Source organism: Nicotiana tomentosiformis, chromosome 9, assembly GCF_000390325.3.
Source record: "Nicotiana tomentosiformis chromosome 9, ASM39032v3, whole genome shotgun sequence".
NCBI classification, from domain to species: Eukaryota; Viridiplantae; Streptophyta; class Magnoliopsida; order Solanales; family Solanaceae; genus Nicotiana; species Nicotiana tomentosiformis.
Window position 1 is genome coordinate 29,962,633 of NC_090820.1, and position 23,044 is coordinate 29,985,676.

The 23,044-nt window shown below is 35.7% G+C and overlaps 1 long non-coding RNA gene across 6 annotated transcripts; it reads left to right on the forward strand.

Moving 5' to 3' along the window:
- The first annotated feature begins 10,393 nt into the window (after positions 1 to 10,393).
- Positions 10,394 to 22,751, forward strand: LOC104106652 (uncharacterized). Of its 6 annotated transcripts, none has more exons than XR_011411211.1 (5): positions 10,394 to 10,614; positions 10,940 to 11,164; positions 21,119 to 21,271; positions 21,360 to 22,467; positions 22,555 to 22,751. It is a non-coding gene; the product is annotated as an uncharacterized lncRNA (long non-coding RNA). The 6 variants fall into 6 exon arrangements; XR_011411208.1 differs by having other exon boundaries at positions 21,360 to 21,449; positions 21,540 to 22,751; XR_011411212.1 differs by having other exon boundaries at positions 21,360 to 21,449; positions 22,390 to 22,751.
- The last annotated feature ends 293 nt before the right edge of the window (positions 22,752 to 23,044 follow it).

Consider the following 23,044-nt stretch of genomic DNA (forward strand, 5'->3'; position numbering starts at 1 on the left):
GGAATGAAAATGATCTGAACCTCGTCTGAAACTCACCCGAGCCACTTGGGACCTCGTCCAAATATACCAAAAAGTCCCATAACATAACACGGACCTACTCGAGGCCTCAAAACACATATAACAACATCGAAATAACGAATCACACCTCAATTCAAAATTATTGAACTTTGAAACTTCAACTTTCACAACCGATGCCGAAACCTATCAAATCACATCTGATTGACCTCAAATTTTGCACACAAGTCATATTTGACATTACGGACCTGCTCCAACTTTCGAAATAGGAATCCGACCCCGATATCCAAAAGTCCACTCGCGGTCAAACTTTTCAAAATTCCAACTTTCGCCATTTCAAGTCAAATTATACTACGGACCTCCAAACCACAATCCGGACGCGCTTCTAAGTCCAAAATTACCCAACGGGGCTAAGAGAACCATCAGAAAATCTAATCCGAGGCCAAATACTATAAAGTCAAAACTTGGTCAAACCTTTCAAATTTAAAGATTCTAGCTGAGAATCATTCCTCCAAATCAATTCTGAATACCTGAAAGTCAAAACTGATGATTTACCTAAGTCATAATATATCCTACGGAGCTACTCTTGCCCTCAAACAACCGAGCGAAGTGCAAATGCTCAAAACAACTCGTCGGGTTGTTACATCGACCCTCGACAATGCACAATTTAAATATTTATGTTAGATCAGGTCGTACGACATCGGCATGATTTGCGCATGATATATCTTTGGAATTGATAATAATTGATATTGCTTTCAATGGCGCGAGATACAAAAATGTTAAATGACAGAAATAAATTTTAAAAGTTCCTATTAACAAAAGAATTGTTTACTTACTTCATGTTATTGAGTTTACAGCCGTTCTATACAATCCACGCTTAATTATAATATCGGTATTTTATTGTTAGCCCTTAGTAAGTGTTGGAGTCGACCCCTCGTCACTACTTCTTCGAGGTTAGGCGGGATACTTACTGGGTACGCGTTGATTTACATACTTATACTACACTTGCTACGCATTTTTGTGCATGTACATATATGTTTAGTGGCTTTGTGGGCGGAGAGGCGCGGTTATTGCGGGGACTTAGGTGAGTTGCATTCTATACTACGATCCACAGCCAGCAGAGTCTCTTTCAGAGTATTTATATTTCTCCTGTCCAAATTTTTATTCCGGACAGATGTTGTATTTTATTTTACATTCCTAGTTGAGGCTTATGCACTTGTGACACCGGGTTTTGGGGTGATTATGAGTTGTCTTGTATTGAAATTTTTAAAATATTATTATTTACTCTGTAAATTTCCATCTTTTACTATTTAATTGAAGGAAATATGATTTCAAAAATATTAAAATGAGAACCAAATTAAGTATTTATTTTTGGCTTGCCTGACAGCGGTGTCCGATGCCATCACGACCTTTAATGGATTTTGGGTCGTGACAGGTCGGGCCCAAATGAAAACTCATTTTCTTACGTGAAATAGGAGAATTCCGGGATTGGACGTGCACGGCCGCGCACCTGGAGGTGTGCTCACGCATATGGCCGCGCACTTTGGACAGTGTATTGCTCTACTTGTGCGCCCAGTGCGCGATCATGCACCTGGTGACCTCTTGCTTGTGGTTTATTTCTCCCGTTAAGTGTACTATTGCACGTTGATCCCCGAACACGATCCTAACTTAATCCTTGAGCTTTTACTCAGACTTTGAAGCTCCAGAATAGCTTGAATTCATTCCAAAACATCTATATAGCTCGGAATCACTCCTACATGGCATAAAACACACAATTAGTGCAAAACACTAGCGATTAAAGCTCAAACTCAATTGAAGTACAGTAAATTAGAGTACAATAGATGACTAAAATACGAGATTATAGTCTGCCATCATCTATATCTCCATCACTAAAATTCTTTTGTATTCAACAAAGAAGGAGTTACAGAAACAGAAAACATATTAGATGTGTGAGTATGAGACTGAAGTACGTATATAACTATGAACTTTTATCGAATTAAGTAAATTTTTTTATTTTCGAAAATCACGTAGATAAATAAAGTTATTGAGGAGAAAACGAAAATCAATGTAAGCTAAAAAGATAATTCAGTGAACAAATCAAGCATTTAATTCATATTTGTTATGTTACTCTGTTAAACCATGAGCAAGAAAATAAAGAAAGTGGAGCAAACAATCATGACCTTTTAAATTTTGGATGGACACATACCTTAATCTAGAACCCTATTGATAATTACACGAGCTTCAACTACTAGAGCTAATCTAGACCCTTTCCTCATTTTCTGCCGCCTTTCTCGGTTTCTCCATATACAATCCATTTTTCCCATTTTTTCTCTCCTCTTCTCCTTTCTATTCTCTTTCGCCTACGAACTAAAAATAAAATTTCGTACAAATTTAATATATCTATAACAATATATAAACTACAAATAATTTTCATACAAGTAATTATATAGTATACAACTTACTAACAACTTATCTACAACTTTCATATATTATTTCTATCCAGTTAAATACAACTACAACATCATACAACTTAATTATAATTTTCATACAAATTTTATACAATATGTCTTTTGTATGTATTTTATATATGATTTGTATATATTTTGTAAGTGGTGTGTTCTTCTGTCACGACCCGAAATTTTCACCTTCGAAACCGTGATGGTGCCTAACATTTCACTTGCTAGGCAAGCCAAAGTTAGAATATAATTAGACATTTTAATAAAAATTTAAATTAATTAATACCAAGGAAACAAATGCAGAAATAATGTCTGAAATAATCCATAATAATCGCGATATCTAAATACCATCCCAGAACTAGAGTCACAAGTGCACGAGCTTCAAGAATGATACAAATTAGAGTCTGAATAAAATAAAGCTTTCTGAAAGCAAACACACAGCTGAAATAAAATAGATGGGGACTTCAGAACTGCGGACGATGTGCAGTTATACCTCAAGTCTCCTCTGGGTAGCTGAAATCCGAGCAAGTCTATGGTACGCCGCTGGGACCAACTCCGAAATCTGCACAAGAAGTGCAAAGTTTAGTATCAGTACAATCGACCCCATGTACTGGTAAGTGCCGAGCCTAACCTCGACGAAGTAGTGACGAGGCTAAGGCAAGTCACTTACATTAATGTGTACGCAATAATAATAATAACAACAATAATAGAAACAAAACAGGTATCTCTTTTCAACAATTGAAGCCAACTCGGCAGTCATAACCAATTATTATTTCAATCAGTTTCCGTTGCGGCGTGCAACCCGATCTCACAATATATTCACATTCAATTCTGTTGTAGTGTGCAACCCGATCCTCCAATATATTCATTTCAATTAATTCTGTTGCGGCGTACAACTCGCCCCAACAATATAATTCTTCAATAAATTTCCGTTGCGGCGTGCAACCCGCTCCAATAATATAAACTTTAAATAAATCTGTTGCGGTATGCAACCCGATCCCCCAATATATTTATTTTTATATCCATTGCGGCGTGCAACCCAATCCCCCCATATATTTTAACAACTCTTAAATGCAATAAAAATACTCCAATAATTACCACATTCAATGAGAAACTATTAAGCATCAAGGCATACAATAATTACAATTTATTTATGAAACAAACAATGACAAGTAGCAAGTAATCGTGGAAATCAGGAAAAAAATAGGCAGTATTATATTTAATATGCTAAATGTCAAGTAGCAATTAAGACACATAAATCAAATAAGCATGCGACAATTATTACAGAAATTCAAGAATTAGTATTTGACAAGGAATAGGAGAGAAACAATTATTATAACAATTAATTTGTGTCTTAAAACAATTTAAGATGTTTAAATAGTTAAGCAAATAATTAAATTGATAAAGTATAAGCACTCATCACCTTGCCTATACATCGTTGCACATGAAGTTCACATAGCAAATAATTCAGGGGTTTTATTCCTTCAAGTCAAGGTTAACCACGATACTTACCTCACTTTGCAACCAAGTTCAAGAATCCAATAAACCTTTGCCTCGTGAATTCGTGTGTGAAATCCTTAAATATAGTCATAAACAATTCAATATACTCAATACAAATCGTAGGAATTAATTCTATATGAATTTATTAATTTTTCGAATTAAAATCCGAAATTTATCTAAAAAATTATCAGTGGGGCCCACGTCTCGAATCTCGGAAAAACTTGCGAAATCCGAATACCCGTTCCGAGACGAGTCCAACCATACAAAACTTACCAAATTCCGATGTCAAATGGACCTTCAAATTTAAATTTATCGTTTTTGGAAAGTTTTACAAAATTTCAATTTATTTCATCTAAATCCGAAATAAATGATGAATATAGACATGAATTTATGAAATATAATCACTTTTGGTTATAGAACACTTACCTAGTTCAAAGTCGTGAAAACCCCTTTGGAATCGCTAAAATCCGAGACTCAAAACTCAAAAATGAGTAAAAATGGCTAAAACCCGATTTTATGTATTCTGCCCAGCTTTTTCGCATTTGCGGTGCCAGGGCTCGCACCTGCGCATCCGCTTTTGCAGAAGGGGTTTCGTTTCTACGAGCCTCACTTGCCCAGTCTCCGCTTCTGCGATGCTTAGGACCGCATCTGCGGTCGCGCTTTTGTGCAAAAACAATCGCCGCACCTTCGAAGACCCCATGCCAATCCCTGTCCCGCATCTGCGCAATTTCGTCGTACCTGCGGCCAAGACCCTCGCAGGTGCGATCACATCAGAGGCAGCAGTTCCAGCATTTTTCTTAAGTCCGAATTTGATTCGTTAATCATCCGAAACTCACCCAAGGCCCCCTGGGATCTCAACCAAATATACCAACAAGTCCTAAAATATCATATAAACTTACTCGGGGTCTCATATCACGTCAAACAACACTGAAATTATAATTTACACCTCGATTCAAACTTTTAAGTTTTTAAACTTTTCAATTTATAAATCTTGTACCGAAACATGCTAAATGAATCCGAAATGACTTCAAATTTGGTACACACGGTCATAAATGACATAATGGAGCTATTCAAATTCCAATCAAAACTTTCTCTCTTAATACAATTTTGATACATATTAATAACTTTATGTAAAAAGATAGTATTTATTACTTAAATACAAATTTTATACAACGATTCATACATTATATAACTAATTTTCAACTTTCATACAATATTCAAATAAATATATATATAATTACAATATAATACAACTTAAATACAATTTACATACAACTTTAATATAATTTCGTAAGTATAGTGTATGTCATGTGTTCTTCTTATTCTTCTTCGAGTTTAAATCTGAAATTCAGCCAAAAATCAAGTCTAATCTTCACCAAATACCCTCAAAGAATATTCCTAGTTGTTTGCAACAACACCCAAATCCAAACAAATAATAGTTTTTGAAAACCCAGATTCGAATTCAAAACTTTGAAGTTTTTTAATGGCTGTCAATGGTGGAGAATCAAACACCTTCAAAATTTATTGATTGACAACTTCAATTCGAACATCAATTGTGCAACATGAAAGGAAATTGCTAAGTTAAAACTCTATATTAAAACAATTGAAATTCATTGATAAAAAGAGGATAAAAAACAGAGAAAAACGAAGAGAGAGAGAGAGAGAGAGAGAGAGCACAAATGGGAAAATAACTAATTCCCTATCCAATTTCTAATATAAAGGGATATACATTAATACCAGTTTGTATATAATTAGTAAATTATATATGCCCATGTAATTAAGTTAAAACTTGATTAGGGAGGAAAAATTAGTTTCATATCTAGTATAGGTAGGTAAAAATCCCATATAGGATAAGGGGAAAAAAAAATCATAAATAGCCAAATTTATATATGGTAATTAAAAAAAATCACAGTTTCAAAAGTAATCGAAATTTAAGCACTTTTCATGTAAAAATAAATTTTGAACAAAAATACCCTTAAAAATTCAAAAAAAATTCCAGCATTATATGTTGGAGTTCGAATTTTATACATATGAGGTTCCAGCATAATGTGTTAGAATTTCATAATGTGATGGAGTTCCAACATAATATGCTGAAAATTTATACGCAGGAGCTCCAATGTCCAGGATATTATGCTAGAATTTTTCATGTGTTGGAGTTCTGGCATACTATGCTGAAAGTTTATATGTAGGATCTCCATAATCCAGCATATTATGTTAGAGTTTTTCGTGTTTCAGTAAAATGATAACTATTTTTCAATGACTTTACAAACGCTGACTATTTTTCAGTTACCAATCCGAAAACTGGCTAGCCCATACTATTTTCACTAGAAATGGCATGGGTTGCCACGGTTCGGCCTAGCAAGTTAATGTCTGTGATATTTTCCATCTTTTCAAGTGTTAAAAGAAAGAAAGAAAGAAAGAGAAAACTACACAATATCTTCGCTCTCAAAAATAATAGTTGGCAAAATATATAGCTTTTTATATATTAATGTAAAATATATATTTTAAGTATTCTTTTTATATTTGACTAGCAAATATAGTTAGTTTTGACCGACCGGTCAAATGTTTAACTCGTGAGATGTTCCATTCTCACGACAACATAATATAAAAGAATTGTGTGATCTAGAATCTTATTTCTTCTACAAAAAGCTTATCTTACTCAATGATGTACTTTATAGGGAGCTTCAATATCTTAATAAACTAAGTATTCAAAAATTATTGACTTTTGATCATTTGTATGAGTTTATCGTCCTTAAAAGTTAAAACTAGAAATTTTATCGGCCTAAAGTTTGATTAGTGATAGAGAAATACTTCAAAATGAATTGGAAAGCAGATCCAACGAAACAGTCACATGAAAAGAAAATGATAAAAGAAAACACACAATCACCCCAAAAGAATTAACAACCAAATAAAAAAATCTTTTTATGGTAGGCCCTGTCTATTATAAAATGTAGTGAAGCAATACTTCCTAATGATCATGCATATTCGTTCAAAATTGAAAACCTGAAAGCAAACTTCACAATATTTTAGCGTGTTAATTAAGTACATATGTAGACTCTATTGCAGTAGAACATTTTCCACCTTATACATTTGCTAAATGGTACTAACATTTCAAGATATAATTAAGGTATGCTACTATTAATTTATAATATCTCAACTGATTTTGAAAACCTAGCTAGTTGTGTCAATGTGCAAACACAATTTTTTGCTTTGATCTAACTAATTTGTTTTACTATTGTTTATTTGAATAAGAATTTTCTAAGAGATATTAATCAATTTGTATTTGGTTCCATCAATCAATCGTGTATTCGCTGATCTCGAATCAATGGGAACTTGAAAATGTTTCAGAGTACATTAACAAAACTTGGTAAAGTATAGGATCTAATTTTTCCAAAGATCGGTGTAAAATCAGGTCCTAAATTATTTATACAATAATAATCTTTAATAATAACCGTGGATTGCTTAAACAAAAAGATAATTTATCATAACCGTTAGATTGCATTCCTAAAATAAACATCATTTGCCGTATACATTATATTTAACTTTGTTGAGGTTCTAAATTTGTAATGATATTATTCGTTTTGCGCTCTAATAACACATAATGGGAGTTTATTGCACCGGACCGGACCGGACCGCCCTTTTCTTTTTCTAGCTCTGACAACACACCACCAAGATTGACATACTTAGCAAACTCATAGACTTCTCCTTGTGTGTCTTCAACATGCTACAGTTGCGGAGGCGGATTTAGGATTTAAATTTTATGAGTTCAATCTATAAAGTTTTTAGCATTGAATTTATTGTATTTTTAAATATATGTTACAATATTAATAAATTTTTACACATAAATTTATGTTCCGCACAAAAAATATTGGGTTCAGTTGAATCCAGTACCGATACTCCGCATATGCCTCGGCACAGCTCGCCCATGACATTACTATTGCTATCGGCATATTTGTCTAAAATAAACTGAAAGCTCTTACATAATTTGTAGGGGATAAACGGTTTAATAATATTCTTAACACTACATAATATTGTGTGCTTTAAGTAAATTCTGCATAATTTTTTGAATTAATATTATACTATCATTTAAAAGTACACATACAATATGTATTTAAAGGATACAGTTTTTTTCTTCTTTCGTATGGAAGTATATAGTACACTACACTAAAATAAAACTGTGAAATGGAAAACGGAATTGTCTTTTTTCCAAAATTTAGCAAGACAGAAGGCCATGGGCATGTCATGTCAATTTTTATTGGGCCTGTGAATGATCATCTCAATTCTCAACCCTCTCTAATCTCTTATCCTTCTCATCACACACGTGGCCCAACAACTCTTAGTCATTCCAAAACTTACAGATGCACACGTATACACTTTAGGTGGGCCCCTTCACCACATTGTGGGTCCTAATAATTGAGGACCTAGCTTTTCTTGTACTGTGTTATATATTTTGGGCCTTCACAGCCTGGGTCCTTTTGTCCCATGTATTCTGGGGCCATTATGAGTCCCATGTGCATAGGATTAAAATAGCACGGGCTAGTCAGTTTTCGAACTAGTCATTCAAATATAGCCGACGTTTGCCAAGTCATTAAAAAATAGTCACTATTTTGCTGCAACAGAGACCGGTCCAGCATAATATATTGGAGTTCGATGCACATGTGTATGAACTTCCAGCATATTATGCTGGACCGGTATACTTTGTTGGCTCCAGTATAATATACTGAAGTTCAGTATAATATACTGAAGTTCAGTATATTATACTGGAATTTCAGTATATTATGCTGGAGTATTTTTCGGATTTTGACCAGTGTTATAGTTCAGATTTATCTTTACATGAAAAATGATTAAATTTCGATAACTTTTGAAATTGTGGCTATTTTTGAATGACCACTTGTAAATCTGGTTATTTTTGAATTTCTCCATTGTATATGTTACTTTTCACAGTTTATACAAAAATGATGATGAAAATTGTAAAGCAGAATCCAAAAGGGTGCCAAATGGGGACGCAGCTCTTCGATTATTTTTCCTTACACTATTAATTATGTGAAGAATAAAGAATCCAAAAAGAGCAACAAAAAGGGAAACGAAAAAGATTCTTGGTTCATGCAATTTGTTTAAGTTTCCTTTCGAGTTAAATTAAAGCCTTGTGCTTGGACTTATTTTCCATATGGATCCCTGCCGTAACATAAAGTTAATATATTATATTATATTATAAGTGAGAAAATAAAAGTTAAACGTTAAAAGACTAAAATAACCATAAAAGATTGTATGACTATCTTGCCCTTCAGGCAAGCATTATTTCAAGAACATTTGGGTGCAAAGATATATTTAAAACATTTTATAAAGAATACCCAAAAAAAAAAAAAAGGTTAATGAGCATAACAAAAAAGAAACTAAAACTCAGAGAAACAGAAATGCGCGAGTCATTCACACATGTACATAAATATGAAGCATGTTCAAATGACTATTAGTCTTTTGGCCAAGCTTTTTTTTGGGTCAAAATTACTTCTTTTTTTTTTTTTTGTCAAAAGCGTTTTTTTTTCTCAAAGTTAAGGTGTTTGGCCAAGCTTTTTTAAGAAAAAAAGTACTTTTGAGTAGAAGCAAAAACAGTTTTTGAGAAACAGAAAAAGTAGTTTCTCCCCAAAAATACTTTTAAAAAAAATACTTTTAAGAAAAATACACTTAGAAGCACTTTTTAAAAACTTGGTCAAACACTAATTATTGCTCAAAAATGCTTTCCAAATTAATTAGTCAAACACAAACTATTTCTCATCAAAAATATTTTTTTTAAAATCACTTCTCAAAATAATTAGATTTTAAAAACTTGGCCAAACATGCTATATGTTTCAACAATGCATTAGGAAGGCCTTCGGCTTTCTTAAGAAAAATGTGCCAAAGCTAAGACTAAAACCGTTGAAATCACTTTTTGTTTGCTTTATCAAATAGATATGTAATGAACGGACTTTAAAATTCATTGTTACATCATGTAGTCTTCATGCATGCCTTTTCACATCTCATTATCAGCCTCCTTTATAGTAGAGGTGTACAAATGAAACGACAAATCGCACCAATTCGATAATTCAAGTCAAATCGGAAAAAAAAAACTCGACTATGGTTTGGTTTGATTAATTTGGTATTGGAAAAAAAAATCCGACGATATTTGGTTTGGTTTGGTATTAACTAAAAAAAGTCAAACCGAAATCAAACCAACCCGAAGGTCCATTACATATATATATATATATATATATATATATATATATATATATATATATATATTAGAGTTATTTTATAGATTAAAAAATTAGTATAATATAATTTCTAAATATTTATTTAAATTTGTCAAGATCTTTGTTTATTAACAATTTAATAATAGGTTGGAGTTAAATTGTTGCCACAAACAACAAAATAAGCCCAAGCCCAAATCAAATTACACCCTAAATCCCCAATGTCATAAATTGTACTACTAAATCCCTAATGTCATTAGTTGTGCCTCTTGTGCGTTCATTTCATGAAATCAATCAACCTTCAAATTCAAGGTTTGTTCAAGTCGTCATCGACAACCTCTGTTTAGGTTAAGTTCAAGCTTTGTTCAAGTCGTCATTGTCCGCCTCCATTTAAAATAAGTTCATCATCTTGATTTCAGGTATTATGGGTGACCTTTTAATCTGTTTTTCAACCTTAGAAAGAAAGAAAGTGGGAAAGAAAGAAAATCAGAACTTTTGTATTGCATTGCAAATAAATTAGTTTGTGTTCCTCTATTTTTATTTTATTTTTGTTTATTACAGATTTTTGCTTTGTAACTTTACCTTTGACAAAATTATTCACTTTCCACTCCTTCTTCTACTGTAGGCTCATAAACTTTTATTGGGTCAATTTTGTACAAATCTCAAATTAATTAAATTTTAATCTTTAATACCGTTAGCTAAAACGAAGTTGTGGTTTAACTTTTTAGTTCAAATTATGTGCAGAACTCTCTTTTCGGATAGATTCTGGAAAGGATATGGAGGTGATTGTCAACAATTCTTTGACTATGTTAGTAGTGTCTCAACAACAAGGTAAAGACACTTCTCATAGATGCACTCCTACTAAAAAATAAAAAAGAACAACTCCTCGAGAACCTTCTGGATCTGGGAAGACTGGTAGAGAGACGTCTGAAATTTGGGATCATTTCACCAAATTTATTGGTAAAGGAGGTAAATGTATGGCAAAATGCAATTATTGTCCTAAAACCTTTGTTGCCGCTAGCAAGAATGGGACTACTTCGTTGTGGAATCATTTAAATGTGACATGTCATAAATTCCCTTTTAAATTCGCCGATAAGATTCAATCATTATTAAAACCTATCAAAGAAGGATTGCTAGGATGTGGCTCGGGTTCTACTGAAAGGGTAGTGTATAATGTGGATGATATTAGAAAGGTCATTGCCGAATTTATAATTATTGACGAGCAACCATTTAGAGTAGTTGAAGGAGAAGGATTTAAGAGATTAATGGCTAAGGCCTTGCCTATTTTTAATTACCTTCTCGTGTAACTGTTGCTAGACATTATTTGGGGATTTATCAAGCAGAGAAAAAAAAGCTTAAAAATCTTATCAAGAACCAACGCGTATGCCTCACTAGTGCACATTGGATTGATGATCAATGGAATATACAAAAGAAAATTCTAAACTTTTTTCCAACACCATATCACAAAGGTGATACTATTGCAAAGGGAATTGAAGCATGCTTATTTGATTGGGGTATTGAGAATTTGTTTACAGTGACCTTGGATAATGCAAGTGCTAATGTTGCTGCCATTAAGCATTTGAAGGTGCGTATTGATGATTGGAAAGGGGTAATACTTGGAAATGAATTTTTGCATGTTAAATGTAATGCACATATTTTGAACTTAATCATAAAAGATGGGTTAGATGAACAAATTGAGCCTATTTTCTGTGTAAGAAATGCGGTGAAATATGTTAGGTCTTCTCCTTCAAGACTTGCTTCCTCCAAGTCATTTGTTGAGAAAGGTAAGATAGATACTCATGGTATTGTGAGTCTTGATATTGAAACAAGATGGAACTCGACATATACAATGTTAGATGCAACTGTAAAATTTGAAAAAGCCTTTACAAAAATGTATGCGAATGATCATAAGTACCAAAAGTATTGTCGAGAAATAAGTGCATTAAGAGAAAGTCCATCTGCAGATGATTGGAAGAATGTGAAAGCTTTTATCAAGTTTCTTCACATTTTCTACCAGACAACTTTGAAATTTTCAGGCAGTTTATATGCTACTTCCAACTCTTTCTTCCATGAATTTTTCTGTCATGACCCAATTTCACCTAAAGGTCGTGATGGCGCCCACACTACAGCTAGACAAGCCAACTAATAAGTTAAACATATATCAATTATTTTCAGAATAATTTTCTAAGTAATTTTATTATTTTTCTAGCAATATTAAAGAAAATAGAAAAGATACCGATTAATTTAAATTCAAGAAATAATACAAATCTAAATTCTACCAGTGTATGTGCCAAGACCTCGTGTCACAAGTGTATGAGCATCTAGTAGATTATACAAAAAATATAAATACTGTCTGGAATGAAATAGACAGAATAAAAGTTCAGGAAGAGGCACTAGTTGCAGAACGACTCAGAAAGCAGCTCACCACTAAGGCTCCGGATAACGCAGGTGCGCGCCGATAGGTCCAACGATAGCACCTGTCTCAGGTCCTGCACAAAAAGGTGCAGCAAGTGTAGCATGAGTACGTAAACAACGTGTACCAAGTAAGTATCAAGCCTAATCTCGAAGAGATAGAGACGAGATGGCCGACTTTGACACTCACTATGGGTCAATAATAATAATTGAAATAAAACTAGAATATCTAAATCAACATGATTCACAGAGTTGACAATAACTTATTTAACCAATATAAATAATTAAATTTCTTCAAATGCAACAATTTTCAAACTATTAATTAAATTCACAAACTGCAATAGAGGATGAACAATTTCTTTTAGCAATTAATTAATTTAAACAGAAAATTAAGCATATGAAAATTTCATCCTTTAATATTTTTCCCTAACAATTCACAATATATATATATATATATATATATATATATAACACAATTAATTTTAATTAAACAAAGAACACAATTTACACAAGTAATTCATGATTGAGTCCTAAATTACCCGGACTTTTAGTATAAATAGTAGCTACGCACGAATATATATATATATATATATATATATATATATATATATATATATATATATAACAATTAATTTTAATTAAACAAAGAATACAATTTACACAAGTAATTCATGATTGAGTCCTAAACTACCCGGACTTTTAGTATAAATAGTAGCTACGCACGAACTCTCGTCACCTCGTGCGTACGTAGCCCCCACAATTAGCAATAATTATTAATTTAATTACATATGAGGTAATTTCATTAGACAAGAGACTTACCTCAATTTGCTCCAATTTAATCCACTAGAAGGCCTTTTCTACGAATATCCAACTCTGTCTCGCTCTAATCTAGCCAAAATAAATCGATAAAATCACTAAATATTATAGGAATCGATTCCATAAGAAAATACTATATTTTTCAATAAAAGTCCGAACACGCTCCTAAGTCCAAAATCACCATACGGAGCTATTGGAACCGTCAAATCCCAATTCCGGGGTCGTTTTCTCAAAATGTTGACCAAAGTCAAACTTAGCATTTTAAGGCCAACTTAAGGAACCAAGTGTTCCGATTTCAACCCGAACACTTCTAAATCCCGAACCAACCATCCCCGCAAGTCATAAATTAATAAAAGCACATACATGAAGTTTTGTTTAGGGGAACAAGGTTCTAAAAGTCAAAATGAACGGTTGGGTCATTACATTCTCCACCCCTTAAACAAACGTTCGTCCTCGAACGAGTTTAGAATTGTACCCGGAGTGCTGAATAAGTGTGGATATCTGCTCCGCATATTTTCCTCGGCCTCCCAAGTCGCTTCCTCGACTGGTTGGCCCCTCAACTGGACTTTTACTACAGAAATCCTCTTGGACCTCAACTGGCGAACCTGTTTATCAACAATGGCAACTGGTCCTTCTTAATAGCCCAAACTATTATCTAGTTGAATTGTGCTAAAATTTAACACATGTGATAGGTCGGCATAATACTTCCGGAGCATAGATACATGGAAAACCGAATGAACTTCTGATAGGCTGGGAGGCAAGGCAAGCTCGTAATCAACCTCCCCAACTTGTCTCAACACCTCAAATGGGCCTATAAACCTTGGGCTCAACTTCCCCTTTTCCCCAAATCTCATGATTCCTTTCATCGACGAAACCTTCAAGAGAAATTTTTCACCCATCATAAAGGATAAATCACGTGCTTTCTAATCTGCGTAGCTCTTCTGTCTGGACTGCGCTGTACAAAGTCGCTCCTAAATTAACTTTACCTTTTTCAAGGAATCTTCCACCAAATCAGTACCATATAATTTAGCCTCACCGGGCTCAAACCATCCGATGGGCGAACGACATCGCCGACCATATAAAGCCTCAAATGGAGCCATCTCGATGCTGGATTGGTAACTGTTATTATAAGAAAACTCGGCCAAAGGCAAGAAACGATCCCGCTGGCCTCCAAAGTCAATCACACATGCCCTGAGCATATCCTCCAAAATCTGAATTGTCCGCTCTGACTGCCCGTCGGTCTGCGAATGAAAGGCTGTGCTGAGCTCTACACGGGTCCCCAATTCACTATGTACTGCTCCCAGAAATGTGAAGTAAACTGAGGGCCTCTATCTGATATGATAGAAATTGGCACATCGTGCAACCGAACTATCTTCTGAATATAAATCTGGGACAACCTCTCTGAAGTATATGTAGTCACAACCGGAATAAAGTGTGCCAACTTGGTCAACCTGTCAGCAATGACCCAAACTGCATCAAACTTTAGCAAGATCCGCGGCAACCCAACTACAAAGTTCATAGTGATACATTCCCATTTCCACTCCGGTATAGTCATCTGCTGAAGTAGGCCACCTAGCCTCTGGTGCTCATATTTAACTTGCTGGCAATTTAGACACCTAGCTACATACTCAACTATGTCTCTTTTAATTCGTCTCCACCAATAATGCTGCCTCAAGTCGCGTTACATCTTCGTAGCACCTAGATGAATAGAATATCGAGAATTGTGTGTCTCCTCTAGGATCTTTTTCCTCAGTCCATCCACATTAGGAACACATAGATGATCCTGGAGTCGCAGAACACCATCCGCTCCAATAGTAACTTCCTTGGCACCACCCCGTAGTACCGTTTCTCGAAGAACCTTTAAGTGTGGATCATCATACTTGCGAGCCTTGATCTGTTCAAATAGTGAAGACTGAGCTACAACACATGCAAGAACTCGGTTGGGCTTTGGAATATCCAGCCGCACAAGTCTGTTGGCTAAGGGCTGGATATCCAAAGTTAATGGCCTCTCTTCTGCTGAAATGAAAGTCAAACTACCCATACTCTCTGCCTTTCTACTCAAGGCATCTGCAACCACATTTGCTTTGCCCGGATAATATAGGATAGTAATATCATAATCTTTCAGTAACTCCAGCCATCTGCGTTGCTTCAAATTTAGGTCCCTCTGCTTGAACAAATGATGCAAACTGCGATGATCAATGTAAACTTCACAAGACACCCCATAAAGATAATGCCTCCAAATCTTAAGAGCGTGAACAATCGCAGCTAACTTAAAATCATGCACCAGATAATTCTTCTTGTGGGACTTTAGCTGATATGAAGCATATGCAATAACTCACCCTTTTTGCATTAATACACAACCCAAGCCAACACGTGAAGCGTCACAATACACTGTATACATTCCCGAACCGAAAGGTAAAACTAACACTGGTGCTGTAGTCAATGCTGTTTTGAGCTTCTAAAAGCTCACCTCACAATCATCGGACCATCGAAACGTAGCACCCTTCTGGGTTAATTTGGTCAAAGGTGCTGCAATAGATGCAAAATCTTCCACGAACCGACGATAATAACCTGCTAAACCTAGGAAACTCCTGATCTCAGTCGTCGAAGTGGGATGATGCCAATTCTGAACTGCCTACAATCTTTTTGGGGTCAACCTTAATACCCTCGCCCGATACAATATGCCCCAAAAATGCTACAGACTCTAGACAGAACTCACATTTGGAGAACTTAGCGTATAACTTTTGTTCTCGTAGCGTCTAAAGCACCACTCTCATATGCTGCTCGTGCTCCTCCTTACTGCGCGAGTAGATCAAGATATCATCAATGAAGCCAATGACAAACGAATCAATGTATGGCCTAAATACCCTATTCACCAAATCTATAAACGCTGCTGGGGCATTAGATAAACCAAAGGACATCACCAGAAACTCATAATGACCATATCTAGTCCGGAAAGCAGTCTTCGGAGCATCCGAATCTCAAATCTTCAACTGATGGTACCCCGACCTCAAGTCGATCTTAGAGAACACCCTAGCACCCTGCAACTGGTCAAATAGATCATCAATACACGACAATGGGTACTTGTTCTTAATTGTGATTTTATTCAATTGACGATAATTAATACACATTCGCGTTGTTCCATCCCTCTTCTTCACAAATAATATCGGTGCACCCCAAGGCGATACACTTGGTCTGACGAACCTTTTGGCTAGTAACTCCTCAAGCTGTTCTTTCAATTCTTTCAATTCTTTCGGAGCCATGCGATTCGGTGGGATAGATATATTCTGGGTATCTGGAGCCAAATCAATATAAAATCAATATCACGATCAGGTGGCATACCTGGAAGATCTGAAGGAAATACATCAGAGAACTCCCGAACTACAGGTACTGAATCAATAGTCGAAGTCTCTGCAGTAGTATCCTGCACATAGGCTAGATAATCTAAACAACCCTTCTCAACCATGTGTTGAGCCTTCATAAAAGAAATAACCCGATTAAACGCACTAACAGACGAACCCTTTCACTCCAGCCTAGGCAATGCTGGAATAGCCAAAGTAACAGTCTTGGCATGACAATCTAGAATATCATGATATGGAGATAACCAGTCTAGTTTCAAAATCGGTCATCTAAAGCAATAGGAGATCTGCTCTAGTTTCATAACCACAGAATGTAATAATACATGACCAGTAGGTTCGATTCACAATAACAGAATCGCCCACATGAGTGGACACATAAACTGGAGTACTCAAGGACTCACGAGTAACACCCAGAAATTGAGCAAATAGAGAGGGCACATATAAATATATAGATCCAGGATCAAATAATACGAAAGCATCTTTGCCGCAAACAGAAATAATACCTGTAATCACGGCATCTGAGGCATCTGCATTCGGTCTGGCCGAAAAAGCATAGAACCAAGCTGGAGTGCTAACTGGCTGGCCTCCGCCTGGCTGACCTCCACCTCTAGGACGGCCCCAACCCACATGTACTCCACCTCTTTGTGGTCGGACTACTGGGGGAGAAACTGGTGCGGTAATCATAGGCTGCTGACCCTGCTGCACTGGTCTACCCCGAAGCCTGGGGCAAAATCTCTGTATATGATTGGGATTCCCTCACTCGTAATAACTCTTCGGCACAATGGGCTGCTGACTAAGAATCTGGCCCTGGTGACCTAAATACCCACTGGAAGAACCTAGAATAGATGGCGAGCGATAAGAACTCTCTGGTATAGCACTAAAATAAAGTCGCACTGGAGGACCCAAAGGAGGCGGTGGTGATGGATATGGGGACCTACTGGACTGCCCTCTCACAAATTGACCTCTACCCCCAAATGGAGCACCTCTAAACTCTCTAGAATACCTAAACCGCTTATCTCTAGTAACCTGCTCTCGGCTACACTGACGCACACCCTCAATCCTCCGGGCTATCTCCACGACTAGCTTATAAGAAGTACCCATCTTAACCTCTCGAGCCATAGTGGCCTGAATGCTAGTATGTAAACCCGCAACAAACCTCCGTACTCTCTCCGCCTCAGTAGGGAGTATCATAAGTGCATGGCGAGATAACTCAGAGAACCTCGTCTCATAATCGGTCGCTGACATCTGACCATGCTGAAGTTGCTCAAACTGAAATCGTAATTCTTCCCTCTGGGAGGGTGGAATATACCTATCCAGGAAGATACATGTGAACATATCCCAAGTCATGGGAGGAGAATCTGCTGGTCTACAAAGAAGATAAGACTTCCACCATCTACGGGCTCTGCTCTCTAGCTGAAAGGTAGCAAAGTCAACCTCATGTGACTCCAATATCCTCATATTGTACAGTCTATCCCTGCACCGATCAATGAAATCTTGGGGATCCTCATTTCTCTCACCCCCAAAGACAGGAGGATGTAGTATAGTCCATCGGTCCAATAGTTTCTGCGGATCAGCGGCTGCAACTGACCTGGGCTCAGGTATAGCTGCTGCCACTGGCTGGGCTCCACCTACGGGTAGTGCACCTTGGGTCTGATATATAGCAGCTGCCTGCCCATGAGCCTGTGCGGTCGGATTCTGTGCTCCCCCGCCCACCTAAGATGTGGATGGGTCAGTCGGAAATAAACCGGCCCGAGTCATAGTGTCCATGAATCGCAGCATATGACCCATGACATCTTGGAATCCCGGTTCAGATGTGAAATCCACTTGATCTGGCTCTGCCACAGACAACTCACCTTGTTCCTCAGTAATGAGATTCTCTGTAGGACCCACTGGCGGCATAACTGGAACAGGCCTGGGACGTCCTCGCCCCCTACCACGAGCTGGAGCCCTCCCTCGGCCTCTAGCAACTGGGGGAGTAGCTCTTCCCTGGTCTGGAACCTCATTAGAGTGCGTTCTCTCCATCTGCGAGAGAATAAGAGAAAGATATTTAATACTACATCAATTGCACTATGGAATATGAAGAAAGGTAGTTTCCTAACACCCTATAGCCTCTCGAAGATAAGTATAGACGTCTCTGTACCGATCCGCAAGACTCTATTAGGTCTGCTCATAACTTGTGAGACCTACGTGAACCTAGTGCTCTGATACCATGTTGTCACAACCCAATTTCACCTAAAGGTCGTGATGGCTCCCAACACTACAGTTAGGCAAGCCAACTAATAAGTTAAACATATATCAATTATTTTCAGAATAATTTTCTAAGTAATTTGATTATATTTCTAGCAATATTAAAGAAAATAAAATAAAAATCGATTAATTTAAATTCAAGAAATAATACAAATCCAAATTCTACTAGTGTATGTGCCAAGATCTGGTGTCACAAGTGTATGAGCATCTAGTAGATTATACAAAAATTATAAATACTGTCTGGAATGAAATAGACAGAATAAAAGTTCAGAAAAAAGCACTAGTTGCTGCAAAACGGCTAGAAAGCAGCTCGCCACTAAGCCTCCGGATAACGCGGGTGTGCGCCAATAGGTCCAACGATAGCACTTGTCTCAGGTCCTGCACAAAAAGTGCAGCAAGTGTAGCATGAGTACGTAAACAACGTGTACCAAGTAAGTATCAAGCCTAATCTCGAAAAGGTAGAGACGAGATGGCCGACTTTGACACTCACTATGGGTCAATAATAATAATTGAAATAAAACTAGAATATCTAAATCAACATGATTCACAGAGTTAACAATAACTTATTTAACTAGCAGAAATAATTAAATTCCTTCAAATGCAATAATTTCCAAACTATTAATTAAATTCACAAAATGTAATTGAAATGCCAAGGTATTGTATAATTATTATTAGGCACGATTTCTGCCGAGGTCGTACGGCCCGATCCAGAGTGTCGTGTACACTGTCGAGGGACGTGCGGCGTGATCCATAGATGCATCTATCCTGCCGAGGCGTTCGGCCCGCTCCACAAGAAAGAAGGACATTTTCTTATGTACCTCCTGAAGGAGAGTATATTTATTATAAGATCAATTCGAGAGGATGAACAATTTCTTTTAGCAATTAATTAATTTAAATAGAAAATTAAGCATATGAAATTTTTATCTTTTAATATTTTTCCCTAACAATTCACTATATATATATATATATATATATATATATATATATATATATATATATATATATATATATATATATATATCAATTAATTTTAATTAAACAAAGAATAGAATTTTCACAAGTAATTTATGATTTGAATCCTAAACTACTCCAACTTTTTGCATAAATAGTAGCTACGCACGGACTCTCGTCACCTCGTGCGTACGTAGCCCCCAACTCTGTCTGGCTCGAATCTAGCCAAAATAAATCGATAAAATCACTAAATATTATAGGAATCGATTTCACAAGAAAATACTACATTTTTCAATAAAAATCCGAACACGCTCCTAAGTCCAAAATCACCATACGGAGCTATTGGAACCGTCAAATCCCGATTCCAGGGTCGTTTTCTCAAAATGTTGATCGAAATCAAACTTAACATTTTAAGGCCAACTTAAGAAACTAAGTGTTCCGATTTCAACCCGAACACTTTCAAATCCCGAACCAACCATCCCCGTAAGTCATAAATTAATAAAAGCACATACAGAGAGTTTTATTTAGGGGAACGGGGTTTTAAAAGTCAAAATGACCGATTGGGTCATTACATTTTTAATCTTCGAAATGCCATTATTAAGTATACAAAAAGTGATGATGTTATTTTGATTGATAAGACGGGAAGGATAAAAAGTAAGCTTGAGAAATATTGGGGTAAGTTTGAGGATATGAATATGTTGTTACTTGTTGCTGTTGTGTTGGATCCTAGATACAAGATTAAGTATGTTAGCTTCATTCTTACCGATACATATGGTTCTTTGTTGGGAAGATTGAAGTCTGAATATGTCCTAAGTGTTTTGACTCACTTATATAATAACTATTACGATTCTTTCTCTGAGGCTTCTTATGACAATATTGGAGGTTATATTAGTATGAGTGAAGCTGGTGATCTGTTGTAATCTAAGTGGGAGAAGCTTTTGGAAGATGAGGGAGATATTAAAAAAGAAGTCTGATCTTGAGATATACTTGATGGATGACGTGGTGAAGACCAAGAATTTTAATATCTTGGCATGGTGGAAAACGTCATCTAGTAAATATCTAATAGTTTCAAAGATTGCAAGGGATGTTCTTTCTATTCTTATTTCTACTGTTGCATCTGAGTCGGCTTTTAGTACAGGTGGTCGAGTTCTTGATTCTTATCGGAGTTCTTTATCACCAAAAACAGTAAAAACTCTTATTTGTACTCAACAATGAATACGGTCACCTTCCAAGGAATATAAGTTTGAAGACATTTTGGAGGAAGTCCAGAAAATTGAGCAAGTTGAAGAAGGTAATAATTTATCTTCGATTCATAATGAATATAGTTATTTTTGTGTATTACTTAATATTAAATATATTAATTATTTCTTTTATTTCAGAATATCCAGACTTGCCTTTGGGGATTGATTAGAGAGGTAGCTAACTATAATTTTCTCCCGGACTACTTTTGAAATCTTGACTGCTTAAAGGTAATTAAAAGAACATCTATTAGTTTCTTTACTTTTGTCTATAACCTTTCTGTTGAGCCTAAAATATTTGATTATTTACTAATATTTAAGGTATTACAAATGATTATCCCAAGGAAAAGGATGGAACTGTAATGAATCTCCCTAAGATTGGAATTTGGGTCATTGTGCCTTTACTAACATTCTGGAACATGCTCCTCTGGATTAAGATGCCCAACTTTTTAAAGTTTAATATATTCTCTTTTTGTTTATTTTCTATGACTCTTGGCGGTAGTGTCTACTATTAAAATGTTGGTGATAATTCATATGTAGAGTGCAATATAATTTGCAGTTTATCTTTTTGGTAGTCTATTGACTCTTAGATGTAATTCTATGACTCTTAGTTGTAACTATTGTTGGGCTTAGGCCTTTTTGAAAGATTTCATTAGAGATAGAAGAATACGATGATAATTGGTATCAAAGATTAAAGGAAGGTTATGTCAAGAAAATGATTTCAGGTAAAGTTTATCATTGTCCATTCTATACCGGAAGAAAAAGAAGCAAGCCTACAACATTAAAAATCTTGTGCAACATTCTTCAGGAGTGAGCAAAGGCTCAAAAGAAAGGTACTAAAGAAATATTTTGGAGTATAAGTTTATAAAAAAAAACCAAAAAATCCGAGAAACTCGAGATTAAAAAACCCGATTTTTGTTGGTTTGGTTTGATCTATAGATTTAAAAACTCGATATAGTTGATTTGATTTGATTTTGATAAAAAACGAACCAACCTGGTCTATATACACCCCTGGAGAGGAGAGGTGGAAGAAAGGGCTCGTACTTTATAGTAATGGATATAGACCCTTTTCTAATTTAAAGAGCTATCCTTTGTTGTGTTCCAATTTGCACCACTTTCCTTAGTCTTTAGGCTTTCATTCCATTAGAAAGTTTACTTTTTCCAATTCCAGATTTTCTCATAATGGGTGCCGAGGGTTTTTCGGAGCCGAGGGTATTTCGGAAATTGCCTCTCTATCTCCGAAGTAGGGGTAATGTCTGCGTACACACTACCCTCTCAAGATCTCACACATGAGATATTACTGAGTTGTTGTTGTTGTTATTGTTGGGAATACAAGGTCAATGGAAGAAATCATGGTAAATGTTATATCAGAACTTTTCACAAAGAGCAGTAAAGGAAAAACATTGAAGTTGTAGTTTTAACAGGTAAGTACCTTTTGTTTTTCTTTTTTACTTTCATATGAGTATTCACCAAATTGTATTGTTTATGCAAGTTTTAGTTAAGTAACACTCCCTATACTCTTTTGATATGAAATAGTGCCTTATTATTTTTTTTCTTCAATAATCACCAATCGGTGAATCAATATATATTATCCAGAAATCAATTGGTAAACTTTTGGTTTGAGCCTTTGAGGCAATTCAACAACATTATGAATGAATGTATATTGTTCAAAGGCCACAAAGTAGCCACATTCTTCAGTGCCTAAATAGAAATATTTGCATCATATCATCCACTAATTGTTGGCAAATTCAGTTTACAATCGAGCCATGCATATATCTAACTTAGAAGATTAACCAGTAATATAGAAAAGAATAAATTAAATAAAA